This window comes from Aulonocara stuartgranti, assembly GCF_965226115.1.
Source record: "Aulonocara stuartgranti genome assembly, chromosome: 4".
Classification (NCBI taxonomy): Eukaryota; Metazoa; Chordata; class Actinopteri; order Cichliformes; family Cichlidae; genus Aulonocara; species Aulonocara stuartgranti.
Window position 1 is genome coordinate 35,937,827 of NC_138942.1, and position 13,471 is coordinate 35,951,297.

Here is a 13,471-nt window from a genome sequence, read left to right on the forward strand (position 1 = left end):
CTGTTCACTGAAGTTGTTTATTGTTGTTATAGTAAAGGATTAGCTCAAGAACAGTGCATAGAGAGCTTCGTGGAATGGGTTTCCATTGCCGAGTTGCTGCATCCACGACTTACATCACCCAGCGTACTGCAAAGTGTGTGTGCTGTAAAGCACCGCCCCGCTGCATTATACAGCAGTGCAGACGTGCTCTCTGCAGTGACCGGTCTGGGTTTGGTGGTTACCAGGAGACTGTGCTTATCGGACTGCATTGTGCGAACTGTTAACTTTGGTGAATGAGGAATTCTGATGTGATGTTTTGTTTCAGGCGTGGGCTCGCCCCCTTAGTTTCAGTGAAAGGAACTCTTCAGCATGCCAAGACATTTTGGACAATTTCATGCTCATGATTTGTGGGAACAGTTTGGGAATCGCTCCTTCCTGCTACAACATAACTACACACAAGTGCACAAAGCACTTCTATTAAGACATCAATGAGTGAGTTCGGACATGACCGGCTCTCACAGAGTCCTGACAGAACACCTTTGGGATCATTTAGTGCTAAATAGGCCTCCTCATCTAACATCAGAGTCTGACCTCACACATGTGCTTCTGGGAAAAAGATCAGAAACACACACACAAACACACTCCTAAATCTTGTGGAAAGTCTTCCAATAAGAGTTGAAGCTGGTATAGCTGCAAAGGTTGGGCCAACGTCCTGTTAAACCCTGATGTCACTCAGGTTTGTGTGTGTGAAGGAAGAAGAGCGAACACTTTTGGCATTGTAGTCAGTGTTGGGAAGGTTACTTTTAAAATGTATTCCACTACAGATTACAGATTACATGCCCCAAAATGTATTCTGTAACATATTCCGTTACGTTACTCAATGAGAGTAACGTATTCTGAATACTTTGGATTACTTAATATATTATCATGCTTTTTACAGCTACATGAATGTGCTATTCATGTGATTTATTACTGTTACTGAAGGTCCGCGGCTCCGAACCGTAGTAAAGGACCTCTGACTAATACGTCGGGTTTATGTCGGGCTCGTAGCTGAAAACTAGCTTTACTTTGTTGTGTGGGTCAAGTTTGCAGTGAGAGACAGAGAGAGACGTTGAAAGGCTGCTGCAACAGAACTTATTGTTTCAGAGGAAAACAGGAACACAGCGTACAGTCGAGTCTTAATAGTGTACTTACTCTTCTTGGCTGCAGTGGTTATTATTATATTTACATGCTTCCAGCTCCCGTTTCTGCTCGATGACAGCTCGTACTTTTCCTTTTTCTCCCTCCCTCGCTCACTGACACATCACGGGTATGACAGTCCATCCTCCCTACAGCACGGACTACACTGCCCATCAGGCTACATGCTTTAGGGCGATGCCTGTAACACTCTGCCTGTTAGCTTAGCACAACAACATCAACAACAACAAAAAGGCGCTCTCTCACCCAGGAAACACACAGTCAGAGAGGCGGCACCCTGTAACCATGGCAACTGTAACGCTGCCGCCTGGAACAACAGAACGTGTGACAGGTTGAAGGACTACTGCATATAAAACTGTTCAGTTAATACTAATTCATATCAGTTGATATAAGGACGAAAATAATGTAAATATGGTAAGAGAATGGTTAAGAGTTTATTATTTTTTATTATTAACACTGATTATAGTGTACCTGCAAATACAGTATAGAAGGCACAATCAAACTTTGTACAATTTCAGTGAATGTGAAAGTGAATATTGCGTGTGTAGCCTGGCTAAATTAACCAGCCCAGAACACAGATTATCTTTGGGGTTCTTTTAATCTGAATGATAAAGTAAGTGCTCAGAAGAAAATAACAAGGTTGTAAAAATAAAGAAATAAAATTGTTACAGACAGCTCCTATCCAGTAACAGCTTTGTGCTCTGGTAACCCACTGCTACTGCAGGTTATTTCCCCAACTTTATCAGCATCTGGAACTCAAGGACATCTAGCGTCATTTCGTGTCTGATATAAACCCAAACATAAATAAAACAAAACTTAGCAGTGCAAAAATAACTGTAGTGGCTTCTCCTGCATAGATACAGAGCCAAGATTAAACAGTTAACACGGTACATTTCCCTCTTACCCACAGAGATAGTATAATACAAGTGTGAACTCAAATACATACAGTGCATTAATCCAGCAGAAAACGGAATATGGATCCCTCTGAGACGAACGGCGAAGTTGGTGGCAGCTACTCCTGGTGCCTTAACTGTTGCACACTTTGCGTTCAAAACAGATCACGCAGCGAAAAAAGGCATTGCACACCCACATAACACCAATGCAAGCTAGCACTCGTGCATGTCTCCGTAGATCCCCATGATCCCTTCCGCTCTCAGAGGTACCCCAAAAGAAAAACAGTGCCATCCAGTGGCATGTCCCATAATATCGAACTTCCACCCGGCTACATACTCCCCTGCTTAAGAGTCAACGTCCCCGGTGACTCAATTGGTATATCTCAACTCATGCACTGCTTCCTTAAAGAGAGCAGTACCCAAATTAGTCAACAACTGAGACAGTACCTCAGGGCTCAAGGTGATGGCATGACATGCTGATACAGGGACATGGTAAGGGTTTGAATGCACTCCAGCCTTAGCTCTTTTACTCCGACGGGGCACTGGTGTTGGTGGAATGACCCCAATATCCCTGTTAGTTTCAGTAGCAACTGTCTCTGGTGTGGACACCTGCTCAGAGTCAGATGGTACAGTAACACGAGCATCATCAGTGTTTACAGACTCAGAAATGTCACTGCTTTGAACTGCTTCATCAGACCCCTGCTCTGCACTTGGGTATGAGGTTTCTCCGAACAACACATACTCAGGATCTGGATCTGAACAGCCTGTTTTCTCTTCTGTCCTAGGACTCACTACCACAGGGGATTCATTATTTTTCTTTTTCCTGGGTGCAGGAATTGGGCCAATACAAGGTCTAAGGTTAGCTCTGTGAACCCGTTTTACTGGTCCACCCTCCACCGGCTCCACTGCATGTGTGCTGCCCTGGACTTCGACAACCCTATAAACCACAGGGCTCCAGGCGTCCTGAATTTTGTTCCTGCCTTGGGGCCAGTGTCGCAGATAAACTAACTGACCTACTTCAACAGGGGGGCAATAGACTCGGGTTTTGTCCAGCTCAAGCCTTTCCGCTGCTTTCTGCTCCGTGTACTGCCTTGCTCTGTTATGTGCTTCATTTAAGCGCTGCTGATGCACAACCAGCCAGTCATGTCTCTTATCAAGCACCTGCTCCTGCCCCAGTAAAGCATCTACAGGAAGGTGGGGGTGCACTCCAAACATGAGGTAATACAGCGAGTGCCCTGTGGTGGCATGGGGAGTCACATTGTACGCATAGACCAATTCTGGCAAATACTTAGGCCAACGGCGTTTCTTGTCAGGTGGGAGGGTACGCAATAGGTCATGAAGTGTCCTATTGAAACGTTCACATTGTGCATTACCTTGGGGATGATGTGGTGTAGTACGGCTTTTTTTAACCCCATATAACTTGCACAGTTCCTGAATCACATCACTTTCAAAATTTCTGCCCTGATCAGAATGTAACCTCTCTGGTACGCCATACCTCATGAACCACTCTCTAAGCAAAATCTTAGCAGTTGTATCAGCTTTCTGGTCGCGTGTGGGGAAAGCTTGTGTGAACTTGGTGAAAACATCTGTAACCACCAACACATTTTCCCGTCCATCTGAGGCTGGCTCCAACATGCTAAAATCTACTGCAACCACTTCAAGAGGTCTAGTGGCCAAAAAAGGCTTGACAGGGGCATGAATCTTGGGCTGTGGCAACTTAGTAAGCACACATCTGTAGCATTTCTTAATCCACTGGTCCACTTCTTCATACATACCAACCCAAAAACATCTCTGTCTTAACAGATTCTGGGTCCGCTCCACCCCCTGATGCCCCATCTGATCATGCACACTCCCCAGTACAGCTTCCTTTAAACAAGCTGGCAAAAGGAGCTGCTGACACCTCCCCAAATGTCCATCCTCAATGACCCGATACAACAATCCCTCCAACTCCATGATACGTGACCACTGCCGGAGCAGAGAAATCACAGACTTAGCCAAACCTCTCCTCTGCTGGTGTGTGGGTTTCTTCTTTTTGTCCCAAAACTGCCTAAAGGACTTGATAGTAGGGTCAGAGCACTGAAACTGTCGCAACTCTTCCTTAGAATACCCTGGCAGAGTGGGTGTATTCCCTTGGGAATCAGTAAAATGGGTGTCTTGCTCAACTGCTGTGACCCGGGCCTGCCTCACCTGACAACATTTTACACCTGCACTTACTAAGTCCAGGCCTAGCGTTGTCCCTCTGCTGACAAGGTTACAGATGGATATGCATCCATCAAACTCCTCCTCATCTCCTGCAGGCTGGGGCTCCCCTGCTAATGGCTGTCTAGAGAGGGTATCGGCTGCTGTGTTACACCGACCAGGACGATACTGCACCTCAAAGTCAAATGGCGCTAACTGGGCAACCCAGCGCTGTTCAATGGCTCCCAGCTTTGCTGAGTTCAGGTGGCAGAGGGGGTTGTTATCTGTCACAACTGTGAATTTGGAGCCTAAGAGATACCCCCTAAACTTCTCAGACACAGCCCATTTAAGGGCGAGGAGCTCTAATTTCATGCTGCTATAGTTTCTGTCATTTCTCTCTGCATTTCTCAACCTTCGGCTGGCGTATGCTATAACACGTTTCCTGCCACCCTGCACCTGATAAAGAACTGCTCCCAGTCCTAAACTGCTGGCATCCGTCTCAACAACAAATGGCAGTGAGAAATCAGCATAAGCAAGTAGGGGGGCACTCGTGAGCTTCTCTTTCAGCTGTTCAAATGACTCTTGACAAGATGGCGTCCACACACTTTCCAGCAAGTTTTTATATTTAGCTGGACTGTCCTCCTTGCCCCATGCATTAATCAGATCATGCAAAGGACCTGCCAGCTGCGAAAATCCATGGAGAAATCTCCTGTAATAACTGCAAAAACCCAGGAAGGATCTCAGCTCTTTAACTGTGGTGGGTACTGGCCACTGCCTCACTGCAGCTATCTTGTCTGGGTCCGTACCTATCCCTTCAGCTGAGATCTGGTGACCCAAAAAGCGTACACTAGATTGGAGAAAATGACATTTCTCCACCTTAACCTTCAGCCCAGTTTCCCTGAGTCTCTGCAACACTGTCTGAAGACGTGTCAAATGGTCTTCAAAAGTTGATGAGTAGACTAATATGTCATCTAGGTACACGAGCATGATCTGAAGGATTAAGTCACTCATAGTGGCCTGCATGAGTCTTTGGAAAGTGGCTGGACCGTTACACACACCAAAGGGCAATCTGGTATATTCAAACAACCCAAATGGGGTTGTAAAAGCAGTCTTGTGCCTGTCTCTTTCGTGAACTGCCACTTGATGATAGCCACTTGCCAGGTCGATAGTCGAGAAAAACCTTGCACCATGTAATGCATCAAAGGATTCATCTATACGGGGCAAAGGAAAGGCATCACGTCTGGTCTTGGCATTTAGCCGCCTGTAATCGACACATAACCTCAAGCTGTTGTCTGTCTTCCTCACCAGCACAATGGGCGATGCATAGGCACTAGTGCTTTCTTTGATCACACCCTTTTTCAGAAGCTGGGTTATGTGTTCTCGCACCTCTTTGTACTGTGTTGGAGGTATCCGTCGGTAGGCCTGAGTGACCGGGACATCATCGACTAGGTGTATCTCATGACTGATCTTCTCTGTATAACCTAGATCTTCATCCTTGAAAGCAAAAACATCTGCATACTGAGCCAAAAGTGCAGCTAATTTGGTCTGTTCCTCTTGGGAGCCACTAATGCTCAGCTGCTCTATCAGCAATTTCAGTTCACCATCAGATTCTTTAGCCCCTTCCTTATTCAGTGACACTTCCTCGTGGTCAGCAGAGATACGATTAAACTGCACCTCAGCTGCATTTTCAACACACTCCACTACAGTAAGCATACCAAGTCTGGTCCGGGGAGCCAACCACACATCTTCCTGAGAGAAGTTCACAACTTGAACTGGAAACACGTGCCTGTCAGTTTCAACAAGAGTAGGAACAACAACCAAACCACTGGGAACGAGCGTGTTGGTTGGCTCAAGTAACATTAAGGTCTGGTCATCTGAAACTTTCCCAAGCCCTCTAGCAAATACTGTGGCCACGGATGATGCTGGCACGTGTACAGTATTTTTACCAGCTAACCGGGCGATGGATGACCTCTCTAATACTTCGCAGGCTTGCACCCTCTGAAAAGCTTCTCCCCAAGCAGCATTTAACTCTCCTCCGAGAGTTGAATCAAAACTAGCAATGGCTAGCTCCTTACATCTCTTTATTATGTTCATTCCAACAAGAACAGGGGGGGATCCCTCTAGTCTGCTGGCACCTTTTCCCACCTGCTGTTCCATATCATTTTCCTGCACCTTAACTTTAGCTGACATTAGCTCTTGGTCCTGTGGCCCTCCTGGTTCTGGGGCGGGGTCCCTGACTACCAAAAACCCACACTCCTGCGCTGTTAACCCCATGACCTGCACATCCAGCTCAATGTAACCTATATAAGGAATTGGCAATGAGTTAGCTGCAGTCAATTTAAGCCATTTAGCTGTAGGGGTTACATCATCATCTTCACCCATTAGGTGTTGTCGGAAAAATGCCTCTGAGATGGTGCTAACCTGGCTCCCTGTATCCAAAAGGGTTCTAGCCTTAATCCCTCCCACCTCAATTTCAACTTCAGGACATTTACCAACTGCTCTGTCAAAAAATCTCTCACGAGTTAGGGTCTTTGAGCCAGTAGTCTCCCCTCGAATTGCCCGGCTCTTGGCAACCGAGGTGGCTAGTTTCCCTGACCAGGTGCAGGAACAGAAACTGGAGAAGCTCCTTGCTTAAGGGTTTTGCACTCCCTAGCAATGTGTCCAACTCCCTTACACTTGAAACAGATGGGCTTCCCATCATCAGTGAACTGGAACTTTGATCTGGGAATCCCACGTTTAGGGGCCCTTTCTCCGGATGTAACACTCTCCCTAACCACACTGAGTAACTCCCCAATAGCCTTGCCCTGCTCAGAAACCACCTTAAGGATTTCATCTAGAGTTGCAGATGACCTATCTGGAGCTTCACGGGTACTCTGATCCCTTGCAACCGCACTGTCACTTAATATGGGCCTGCTCTTGGCAACTCTGGTGCCACTAGGTTTTTCTTCCATCGACCAAGCAATTGCTTCCTGACGTACATCAAAAAGCGTAGACTCTGGCTTTTCCCTCACCATCTTGCGAAGCTCCCTTCGCAGAGTGGAGTCTCTTACTCCCTCCACAAACTGGTCTCTAACTGCCATCTTTGTGTCTCGTACTGCATCAGGCCTTTGTTTAAGGGCTAAGCGGAGGATCTGGGACAGAGCGTGTGAGTACTCAAAGAAATCTTCACCTTCTAGCTGGAAACGGCTAAAAAAGGTTTGCAGTAACTGTGCTACACTGCGCCTCTCACCATAAGCTTCTCTGAGAAAACAAAATATTTCTTCGGGTTCAATTTGCTCTCCCCCAGTACATAACTTGATCTCTTCAAGTGCAGAACCCCTGAGGAGGGAAAAAATGAAGTCAACCTGATCATCATTACCCAAGCCTCTAGTTCTGATACCCCTCTGTACTTCATCAATAAACTCCTCTACAGAACGTCCATCTACGGTTGCATCCCCACTAAAGGGTTGAATAGGTCGCTCTCGCGGCAGATATACATATGACCTACTTGCCCCGTCACTCAAAGCAGTTATCCTGGCCATAGCCTGGTCATGTTTGTTACTCAGTTCTGACAATTTTGCCTGAAGCTCAGTGACAGGGTCCCTTGCGGTGGCCCCCGCCAAACCCTGGTCATCGTCACTGTTTGTGTCTGACATAATGAAATGTCTGTGTCCAGATTAGTCTTTGGTCAGGATGCAGAAATTGCCTTAGCAGTCTATTCAGCTAGGTGCCACTGATGTCCTCTTCTCCTCTGGAAAGAATCCTTCCCTCGATCGAAATCACCCTCTTCTGGAAAGACTGGCCACTGCTCCTCTGCACACCTCTGGTATGGCCTCAATCGTCCGATCCTTTCCAATCCCTCGCGTCGCAGGTGACCACCACTACAGTTATTTCTTGCACCGTAAAATAACCTACTTAAACGGAAACCCATAAAAAACAAAATCGCTGAGCTGCCACTTTTGCAGATACCCCACTCCTGGTACCAAATTGTGTAGCCTGGCTAAATTAACCAGCCCAGAACACAGATTATCTTTGGGGTTCTTTTAATCTGAATGATAAAGTAAGTGCTCAGAAGAAAATAACAAGGTTGTAAAAATAAAGAAATAAAATTGTTACAGACAGCTCCTATCCAGTAACAGCTTTGTGCTCTGGTAACCCACTGCTACTGCAGGTTATTTCCCCAACTTTATCAGCATCTGGAACTCAAGGACATCTAGCGTCATTTCGTGTCTGATATAAACCCAAACATAAATAAAACAAAACTTAGCAGTGCAAAAATAACTGTAGTGGCTTCTCCTGCATAGATACAGAGCCAAGATTAAACAGTTAACACGGTACATTTCCCTCTTACCCACAGAGATAGTATAATACAAGTGTGAACTCAAATACATACAGTGCATTAATCCAGCAGAAAACGGAATATGGATCCCTCTGAGACGAACGGCGAAGTTGGTGGCAGCTACTCCTGGTGCCTTAACTGTTGCACACTTTGCGTTCAAAACAGATCACGCAGCGAAAAAAGGCATTGCACACCCACATAACACCAATGCAAGCTAGCACTCGTGCATGTCTCCGTAGATCCCCATGATCCCTTCCGCTCTCAGAGGTACCCCAAAAGAAAAACAGTGCCATCCAGTGGCATGTCCCATAATATCGAACTTCCACCCGGCTACACGTGAGAGCACCTTTATTCTTCAGCACAGTCTGAACTCTCTGAGGCAGCTTTGTCATTCAAGTATCTTCAGGAACAGTTCTCCAGACTTCTCGAAGGACATTCAAAGCTCTTCTTTGGATGTTTCTGCTTTTAGTTCTGTTCTCTATCAAGATGATCCCAGACTGCTTTAATAGTGTTGAGGTCTGGGCTCTAGGGAGGCCAATCCATGACTGATATTGTTCTATCCAGGTATGCGTTTACTGCACTGGCAGTGTATCTGCGAGCGCTGCCATCCTGAAATTCATTCATTTGGACAAGATCTCCAACAAACCCTGACAACTCACCTTGCTCATTACCACCTCATGTTGACAATGATTTGAACTGGGACGTGAAAAAAAAGTGAAAAGGGATAAAGACTCGGGTGGCATGGTGGTTAGCACTGTTGCCTCACAGCAAGAAGGTCCTGGGTTCCTGTTCCTGTTATACATGACTTTTAGGACCTTCAAGCCTGTAGTTATATTCTTTATCAGTTGGAGCCCCCCGCATTCTTCTTCTTCTTTGGTGCAACCCTATAAATACAGTGCACCCCTTTGGCCTCTCCCCGCTTCTACAATTCCCCTGTGGGAGAGGTGGGTGTCATTTCTTTCCAGACACCGTACAACACACATATAATGTATATTTAGCCACTGTGGATAGCACTATGCCTGATCTGTTCTCTGCGGGGAGTAATGTGACTTTTGGTTTGGGGAGGGGTCATCAGATTGCTCCAAGGTGTTTTGGGAGGGGTAGGCCAGCAGTATTGGTGCCCGCATGGATGGGCAGCTAGCTCCACACCAACTGCTTGCAAATGGCAAACACACACCCAAGCTGTCACTACTGACATGTTGAGCAGCTTGATTACTGATTTAGCAAAGCAAATTGGGGAAAATATCACATCCTCCCTTAACTCCATGCACCACCCAGCCACGGTCTCCCCAGAATGTGCCCTCTAGCTGCAATGACCAGTAGTGATGTGTCGGTCGCGAACAAAACGGCTCTTAGAGCCGACTCTTTGAAGTGAACGATGCAAGCCATGGGTTTTTTTTCCCTTTCTCTCACCCTCTCTCACCCTTTTTTCCGCTTCACTCTGCACGCGAGCCTTGTGCTTTGCGCTGGGCAGAGGGGGGAAGGGCGGTAGTTACACTCACAGTAGCACAGGAACAGAGCGGGAGGGAGAGAGGAACTCAAAGGTGCACTCCTCAGCTGTGCGATGCTGGCACATCCTGATTTTGAGAGGCCATTCATCCTTTCAACTGATGTTTCCATGGATGGGCTGGGTGCTGTCTTATCCCAGGTGCCAGCTGGTGAGGAGAGAGCAAGACCTATAGCCTTTGCTAGTAAGTCTCTCAGCCGCAGCCAGGCCAAATACCCAGCACACCTGCTTGAATTTTTGGCTCTGAAGTGGGCTGTGTGCGATAAGTTCAGCCACTGGCTCAAGGGTCACCAGTTCACTGTCTGGACTGATAACAATCCTCTCACATACATTCTGACTAAGCCAAAGCTGGATGCCTGTGAACAGCGTTGGGTCTCTAAGCTTGCACCATACTGCTTTGAGATCAAATGTGTTCCTGGAAAGCTGAACATCGTGGCAGACACCCTGAGCAGGGAACCGTTTGTGAGGCCGTTGGCCCAGCGCCTCCTGTCGGAGCCATACTTTGAGCTGCTAGAGCAAGTCAGTGATGTGAAAGATGCCAGTGTCCAAGATGGCTTCTGTTTGACCTGTCAGCCTCAGTCGATACACAGTGCTCCACCATCTGCTGTGCTCGATGTGTCTCTGTCAACTGATCACGTCTCTTCTATCATGTCCTCCCTCTGTGAGTGGGAGTCTGCTTCTCACCAGCGCTGCTCACCTGACCTCCATTAGTCCACCTGACTGTGATGTCTCTCATGTGATGGCTCGTCAGTGTTTCTTCTGGTATGATATGGAGAAGGATGTGCGCAATCATGTGAGAAATTGATATCCCATGCTGATCTCCTCGAAGAGAGATCCTGTGATCTCCAGAGTAGCCTGCTATGTTGACCGTAAGCGCAGGCCCTCCTGACATGAGCGCTATCACGAGAACTAACATACATTGCAGCTTCTAAAACAATGGGATAAGCTCACATTCCTCAATGGTGTCCTCTACAGAGTCGTGAGGGACCCACTGACCAAACACAAGAGATTCCAGTTTGTGGTACCTGACTCCTTAAAACAAATGGTGCTGTCTGGCATACATGACAACGCTGGTCATCAAAGTCAACCTCGCACACTCTCCTTGGCTCGTCAGCGTTTCTTCTGGTATGATATGGAGAAGGATGTGTGCAATCATGTGAGACCCCAACAAGACCCCAGAGCCAGCAGCTAGGGCCCTGTTGGAAAGCATTAAGACCTGTGCTCCACTGCAACTTGTAATAATAATAATAATAATACATTTTATTTATAGGCGCCTTTCAGACCCTCAAGGTCACCTTACAGTAACACGTAAACAATACCATAAAAAACATAAGAATAATGTATATATAGCAAACATGGTAGATAAAATTTAGACATAAACAGCCATAAAAGTATGAAAGCAAATATAAAAACTGAGCAAGGTAAAAATGGCCTAAGACAGATCTGTTGTATGCAGTTCTAAACAGATGGGTTTTGAGTAGTGAGTTAAAAGTGGTGAGACAGTGTGTGGTCCGTAGAGCAAGTGGAAGTGCATCCAAAGTCTCAGGCAGAACAACTAAAGGCTCTGAGTCCCGTGGTAGTCAGGCGAGCAGGTGGAACTGACAGAAGGGAAGCTGAAGAAGAGCGGAGTGTACGAAGGGGCGAGGATGTGTGGAGAAGATCGGATAGATATGGAGGAGCGAGGTTATGAAGCGCTTTGAAAGTGAGAAGCAGGATCTTGAAATTGACACGGAGGTGAACTGGGAGCCAATGGAGCTGTTTAAGAACTGGTGTTATATGTTCAGTGGATCTAGTTCTGGAAATAATACGAGCAGCTGTGTTTTGAACCAACTGCAGTTTATGGAGGGATTTATGAGGTAGATTTGTGTAGATTGACTTCTGGTCAGCTGAGGACAGCAACAACAAGTCTGTGGATGTCCTTGTAATCACTGACCACGTCACAAAATTAGCACATGCATTCCAATGCCAGGATCAGACAGCTAAGAGAGTTGCTAAAAAGCTTTGGGACCAGGGACCAGGGAGCTAGTTTTGAGAGCGAGCTGCTTGCAGAGCTTCTGGTTTTGGGTGGCGTTGCCAAATCTCACACTTCACCATACCACCCCATGGGTAATGGTGCCACAGAGAGATTTAATCGCACCCTTGGAAACATGTTACGGTCCCTCCCCCCCAGATCTAAGCAGAAATGGCCGCAGATGATACAGTCCATGACGTTTGTGTATAACTGTACAGCACACGAGACCACCGGCTGTGCACCTTTCTACTTGATGTTTGGGAGGGTCCCAAGGTTGCCAGCTGACCTCATGTTTCGGGATGTCCTTCATGATGACAACATTTGTGACTATGATACCTATGTCAAGTCACTGATGGATGACCTGCGTTCTGCCATGCTCTAAGCCCAGGAACTCAGCACAATGGAGCAGAGACACCAGTCTGACCAGTACAACAGAAAGGTGAAGGGTCTGCCTCTTTCACTGGGAGACCAGGTGTTGTTGGCAAACAAGGGAGTCAGAATGAAAAGGAAGCTCCCTGACAAATGGGAACCTGTTGTGTGCACGGTAGTCGACTTGGATCCTGCTCTTCATATCTGCTGTATCAGAGACAGACAAGGTGCATCGCAACCTGCTCCTTCAAGTTAACTTTTTGCCCTTGGACACAACTTTGAATGACGACGCTGCACATCCTGCTGTGAGCGTTGTCAGTGGCCCCCTTGAGTCTGACCTGGATGGGTCTGTGACATCTCTTGGGGACACAGGAGCTGTACCTCCGGCCACCCATACTGTCGATACCGTCTACAGCATTGGCAAGAGTGATGACCGCACACTATCATGGATTCTTCTTCTTCTTTGGTGCAACCCTATAAATACAGTGCACCCCTTTGGCCTCTCCCCGCTTCTACAATTCCCCTGTGGGAGAGGTGGGTGTCATTTCTTTCCAGACACCGTACAACACACATATAATGTATATTTAGCCACCCTGATGTTTCTGATTGTGTGTCTTTAGTTCAATTATTGTCATCATTGTGCCTGACTTTGCTAGATGCTGTAAATGTAAATGTGTAGTACGTGTGTGCCACATATGTGTTATAGGCACAGTTAATGCTAGCGTGAATAGATAATTCTTGCTAGCTTGGGAGTTGTGGTGGGTGGAGCTAACCCTCTTCCCTACTTTGCATTTGGTTGTAGGAGCTGGAGTGGGCAAGTTAATTACTTTGTCTTGGCAGTTGTCTTTGAGTTGGCAGTTCGTCTTGTAATCGGAAGGTTGCCGGTTCGAGCCCCGGCTCGGACAGTCTCGGTCGTTGTGTCCTTGGGCAAGACACTTCACCTGCTGGTGATGGCCAGAGGGGCCGATGGCGCGATATGGCAGCCTGGCTTCTGTCAGTCTGCCCCAGGGCAGCTGTGG

General features: G+C 47.0%; 1 long non-coding RNA gene across 1 annotated transcript; it reads right to left on the minus strand.

The window, feature by feature from the left end:
* Nucleotides 1-1,755: 1,755 nt before the first annotated feature.
* On the minus strand, nucleotides 1,756-2,578 carry LOC309705027. The gene is made up of 2 exons (XR_014276436.1): nucleotides 2,123-2,578; nucleotides 1,756-2,025 (listed from the first exon to the last, which is right to left on the minus strand). It is a non-coding gene; the product is annotated as an uncharacterized lncRNA (long non-coding RNA).
* Nucleotides 2,579-13,471: the final 10,893 nt, after the last annotated feature.